This window comes from Salvelinus sp. IW2-2015, linkage group LG14 (genome assembly GCF_002910315.2).
Source record: "Salvelinus sp. IW2-2015 linkage group LG14, ASM291031v2, whole genome shotgun sequence".
Lineage (NCBI taxonomy): Eukaryota > Metazoa > Chordata > Actinopteri > Salmoniformes > Salmonidae > Salvelinus > Salvelinus sp. IW2-2015.
In genome coordinates this window covers 22,439,249-22,445,650 of record NC_036854.1, presented here as the reverse complement: position 1 = coordinate 22,445,650, position 6,402 = coordinate 22,439,249, and the positions used below count along the sequence as shown (strand labels likewise).

The 6,402-nt window shown below is 44.5% G+C and overlaps 1 pseudogene; it reads right to left on the bottom strand.

The window, feature by feature from the left end:
- Positions 1–5,280: 5,280 nt before the first annotated feature.
- The window catches only part of LOC111972966 (sterile alpha motif domain-containing protein 5-like), a 4,497-nt pseudogene continuing 3,375 nt past the window's right edge, over positions 5,281–6,402 (bottom strand).

Below are 6,402 nucleotides of genomic sequence, written 5' to 3'. Positions count from 1 at the left end.
TCCATTCCAGAGGTCTGTCTCTTGCCTATTTACCAAATCAATACTCACTATTCTGTGTATTATTTTCTTAGATATATATATATATACACACATTTTGTTGTATAAATGTCTGCTTTTAACTGCTTTTGTTAGCCTTTATCTGAACTCTCCCTTTTATGTCTTGATTAATGCAATCTTGATGAGGTCATCACATTAACAATTCTAATGATTTCCTTTGCTTGATGATTGAATCAATCCATAATTCCAGGGCTCACCAGTCTGTATTGTCTTTATGTGCTCAGTTCAGTGTTCACTTCCTCTCTAGCGTTAGGAGGATTAGTTTCAACTAGAACTAGAACAAGGTTTTTTCACTGCCAGGTCATTTCATTGAGGAGTCTTGCAGGAGACAGCTACATGGAACTCCTTTGTTGCTCTCTACCTCAGTGTGGGCCAGATGAAGCTCTGATTGGCTCCCTTTACTTAGGAAACTGATATGACATGGCCACGGCTCCATGAGATATGTGGGAAAGTACAGTCTACACTCTTAGAATTCGTGGTGGCACGAGGAACCCTTGTTAGTCAATGGTTAATATTTGCACCTTTGGTTAGCTGAGGGGTTCCTGGAGGAACCCTGGACTGGAGGTGTGGCTTGGTAGGGGCGTGGCTTTTTTTACGCCACCCGTGGGAGTAAACGTGATTCCTGTTTATCTGTTCAGTTGTATTGTCATCACATGTTAAAGTTGAACACTGACAGGTTTTTAACTTTAATTAGGGTTATGGTAGTGTTTGAGTTCCTCAAGAGCATATGCATTACCCAAAGTTGTAATAGTTACCTCTTTATTAATTTATGTAATCAGCCATGTTAATATTATATTATAATACTGTATGTAATATGCAAAACGATTTAAAGAAAATTTACTTTTGCAGTGTAGAAACTTAACATGGTGAACAGGAATGACATTTACACTAATGGGTGGCCAAAATTATCTATCTGAACGCCACACCTCCAATAAGCCACAAATCCAATCTTCTGCAAGGCTACACTATATAATTTAAAAGGTTCCAAATTCAACCTCTCCCATCACAAAAAAGTTCAGGTTTGAACATTTACACAGGGGATCCTCGAGGAACCTTTTTGAACTGTGCGGCCATTTGTAGAACCCCAAAAGGGTATTCTTATTTCTCATTCATATAACTGTGTAGTCCATTTTTCCTATAGTGGACAAATGTTGGGTCTCTCTCTCCATCTCTCTCTCTCCCCCTCTCTCCCTCCCTCCCATTCTTCCACTCTACCATACATATAATCAACCGTCTCTGATTGATTTGTCATTCTCCTGTTGTAGGGAAATGGTCCTTGCTTTGTTAGAATCCCTCTACTCATCACTGTCTCACATAATGGCCGTTGATGACAAATGGATCTTTATATCCGGTCCATCTGTTATAACTGTCAGACAGTAGAGATTCATATAGCTGTTTGTCTCTGTGTTCGATAATCCATGTACCATCAATCATGTTATTTGTCACATGTCATGGTTGTGTCATACTGTCAGGATTGACAAATTAGTAGATGGCATCAAGCTTTTCAAAATAATGGTTTCTCAAGGGGATTCAGAACAAGAAACGGGATTTCCCACAATACATAGATTATCTGGAGTCTTGTGTTTTGTCCATAGATAGTTTCTGATTGTTTCAGATTTCTGATCTTTCTTATTACTATACAACTTGAAATACCTAGTGGTCAGTTCCTCCAGGTCAGTCTAGATGTCTTGAAATACCTAGGGATTTCTTTCCCTCCAGGTCAGTCTAGATGTCTTGAAATACCTAGGGATTTCTTTCCCTCCAGCGTTCAGCTCTAGATGTCTTGAAATACCTAGGATTTCTTCCCTCCAGGTCAGTCTAGATGTTTGAAATACCTAGGGATTCTTCCCTCCAGGTCAGTCTAGATGTCTTGAAATACCTAGGGATTCTTTCCCTCCAGGTCAGTCTAGATGTCTTGAAATACCTAGGATTTCTTTCCCTCCAGGTCAGTCTAAATGTCTGAAATACCTAGGGATCTTTCCCTCCAGTCAGTCTAGATGTCTTGAAATACCTAGGATTTCTTTCCCTCCAGGTCAGTCTAGATGTCTTGAAATACCTAGGGATTTCTTTCCCTCCAGGTCAGTCTAGATGTCTTGAAATACCTAGGGATTTCTTTCCCTCCAGGTCAGTAAATGTATTGCAGGCTCTCTAGTATGAGGCCCTTTGCTCCACTAGGAGCTAAAAAATAATAAGTAAATGAAGTCAGGAGACACTAGTGTGGTTGGTTCGATTTGATCTCTAGTCTTCCAGTCCTCTGGAGGAGTTGCAGCTGTGCTTGTGAGGTGGTTTCTCTCATTCAGCATGGGCAAGAATCCTGCCTTTTCAACTCAAGGTTGGTTCTCTAACACTGGAAGCCAATGATACGGTGGCCTATTTAACACAATCCATTCAGGCCCTACCTTATTCCCATTAATCTGGTGTTAAACAAGTTTTTTATGTTTTCAGTGTGAATTGTTTTGGTTTCGCTGTAGAAGAGTGTTGTTTGAATGTTCATGGGGATATTGGTTCATCTGTGTGATGTTTTTTCTCTCTCTTCAATCACCTTGTTTTAATTAAGAAGGAGAATGAGGTCTGTAGAAAGAGAGATAATCTTTATTAATTGGAATTTCTGAGCCGTTGGGTCACTCTGGGAATTGTTATAAAACATTCTCGGAAGCCACATGACAATCCATTTCTCATCAATTAGTCAGGAAACCTTCGCTTCCGCGTGAGCAAACACACGCACACACATGCACACACACCGCACTGATCAAAATGTCAATCTGAAATGAAATATGAGTTCGAAGTCATGTTGTCTCCTTCCAGCTGGCAGATCTTCTAACTGCAATCTCTATTTCCCATATCCATATGCCTGAAAGGCATTATAAGTTCCTACTGTAACGGTGAACAGTCTACACTAAGTTCAACTTGAAAGTTGTCTAGAGCCACATTGGAATCCTCCTCTCTCACCTTGTCATTAGGCTAGCAGGGCAGAGCAGGGCAGTATACCTCCGGGTGCCATTGTGTTTTACGACTGGCCATAGATCACCAGGTGATGTATCCGTCGTCCGTCGTCTGATTGCTTTTCTCCAATATCCCAGAGTCAGCGATCCCAACTCCTCTCGCAGACACACACACACACACACACACACACACACACACACACACACACACACACACACACACACACACACACACACACACACACACACACACACACACACACACACACACACACACACACACACACCCACACACACACACACACACACGAGCAGCCATGCACACACACCCAGCCATACACATACGGCCCCCCAAAAAAACAACATCTTGCACCCAGCCACATACACCCAGCCACATACACCCAGCCACATACACCCAGCCACATACACTCAGCCACACACACCCAGCCACACACACATGCACACGCACACACACACTGCTCATCGGCTCTTCCAGCCTCTGGCCGGACCCTTGGCCTCTGGATTATCCCTTCATCTGTAATTAAACCCAGCCAAGGAGAACTGCTCTGCTGCTACTGCAGACTGGAGAGTAGAAACGGGGACTCAGAGAGTGCTCCATGTTTCATCACAGTTCTGAGACAGCCTGTCACTGATCTCAGACAAAGGTGTGTTTATGTGCGTGTGTGTGCGTGTGTGTGTGTGTGTGTCCGTGCGTGCGTGTTTGTGTGTGTGTGTGCGCGTGTCTGTCTGTCTGTCTGTCTATGTGTGTGCGTGTCTATGTGTTTGTCTGTGTTTGTGTGTGTGTGTGAGTGTGTGTATGCCGCTACATGTATGCTACTTCTATACTAGCTGTATGTAGAGGGTTTATTTCATGCATGCTGTCCTTAATTACTGTAGATGTCAGTTGACTGTGATCAGACGTTTGCTAGGGTTGACTGTGTGTGTTTCTGTGGGCATACACATTCTCACTGATCTCCTATCTCTCAAATCGCCTCCTCCACTGCCGTAGTCACAGGTCACAGGTAAGACTGAAGCTACAGTATTACACAACTCACTGCCAGCAGCCAACAACACAAACCATGTCTGTCACTTCTTCCTCACTGGGAAAGATAACAGTTTAAGACCTCAAATCAGTGTGATTTTTTTTCACTCAAAACTCTGATGTATTAAAAGGACTGTAGAATTTGATGGGAGCACTTTAGTATAGTGGGAAATATGCTATTCTTTCACACAGAGACAGGGCTGTTGTTCTCTGCTGGTGTGTGATTGTGAGAAGGGTGTAATCCGGCAGTGACTGTCTTAGTGAAGCTCCTGGTAAGAACACTATCCAGCTCTCTGATTGGACAAGAGTACAGGGACAACAGGTGATGACAAACATTCCCAATTACAATGCCAAAATGTAATCTTTCTCTTGGTCTAATCCCTTCCATTGTGATAGTGGGAGTGGAAACAAAGAGGGGCAATTGGCTTCCACAGGTTGTGATTCTGATGGATTCTGTCTGAAAGATTGACAGCAGCTTTTGGCCCCCTGTGTGTTGTCAGGTGGCTCACTGCATTAACTCTACTCTGCCCTGAGGGATATAAGCCCCCCCCCCCTCTCTCTGTCTTTCTGTCCCTCCCTCCCTCTCTCTTCTCCCCCCTTCCCCTCTCCTCCTCCCTCCTTTCTCTTTACCGCACGCCCTCTCTCTCAATTCAAGGGCTTTATTGGCATGGCTCTCTTTCTGTCCCTCCCTTCCTCTCTCTTCTCCCCTCCTGTTTAGGTAGGGTAGGGTGATATTAAGCTGCCAGGCAAGGGAGGTGAAAGCTGTGATCCTGACTCCTGACGTGTGAATTACCAGTTGGTCTCTGGGGATTGGAACCCACCCAGCCATGTGTAATTAAAAGAGCATGAAGGCAGATCAAGTGCTTTCCTCAACTCCTAATTCAATGTTCCTGGAGACTGCTAGAGAATCCACTGGGTGCCTTGTCTGTCCATGAAGCAGGATGGAAAAATATCCTCTTGTTTTGATAGTTCATCTGAGATTGACTGTGAGTGGAGGGTAGTTAGCTGTCTCATTTATCAGTAAGCTATTGTAGAAGGTAATAGATTTAGCACCCTATTATTTAATTTGACACTGAAGACTCTTTACCACCAGCCAGCCCTCTCAGCAAATTCATTAAAAACGGTTTAGGGTGTCAGGTACCCCAACTGTTAAGAGCATTGGGCCAGTAACCAGTGTTAAGGATCAGCGTGGCAGACGTGTTGTTGCCTACTCTTACCACCTGGGGGCGGCCCGTCAAGAAGTCCTGCAACTGGATCCTGGACTTCCTGAAGGGCCGCCCCTCAGGGGTGTTTACTTAGTCCTCTCCTGTACTCCCTGTTCACCCACGACTGGGTGGCCAAACATGACTCCAACACCATCATTAAGTTTGCTGACGACACAACAGTGGTAGGCCTGATCACCGACAACGATGAAACAGCCTATAGGGAGGAGGTCAGAGACCTGGTGGTGCCCGGACAACAACCTGTCCCTCAATGTGAGCAAGACAAAGGAGCTGATCGTGGACTACAGGAAAAGGCGGGCCGAACAGGTCCCCATTAACATCAACGGGGATGTAGTGGAGCGGGTCGACAGATTCAAGTTCCTTGGTGTCCACATCACCAACAAACGATCATGGTCCAAACATACCAAGACAGTTGTGAAGAAGGCACAACAAAACCTTTTCCCCCTCAGGAGACTGAAAAGATTTGGCATGGGTCCTCAGATTCTCAAAAGGTTCTACAGCTGCACAATCGAGAGCATCCTGACCGGTTGCATCACCGCCTGGTATGGCAACTGCTCGGCATCTGACCGTAAGGCGCTACAGAGGGTAGGGCGAACGACCCAGTACATCACTGGGGTCAAGCTTCCTGCTATCCAGGACCTATACAATAGGCAGTTTCAGAGGAAAGCCCATAAAATTGTCAGTGACCCTCAAGTTATAGACTGTTTTCTCTGCTACCGCATGGCAAGCTGTACCGGAGTGCCAAGTCTAGGACCAAAAGGATCCTCAACCGCTTCTACCCCCAGGCCATAAGACTGCTGAACAATTAATAAAATCGCCACCGGACAATTTACATTGACCCCCCCCACACCTCCCTTTTTGTACACTGCTGCTACTCGCTGTTTATTATCTATGCATAGTCACTTTTCCCCCACCTACATGTACAAATTACCTCGACTAACCTGTACCCCCGCACACGGACTCGGTACCGGAGCCCCCTGTATATAGCCTCGTTATTGTTTTTCTTATTGTATTACTTTTCATTATTATTTTTTATTTTAGTCTACTTGGTAAATATTTTCTTAACTCTTCTTGAACTGCACTGTTGGTTAAGGGCTTGTAAGTAAGCATTTCACGGTAAAGTCTACACTTGTATTCG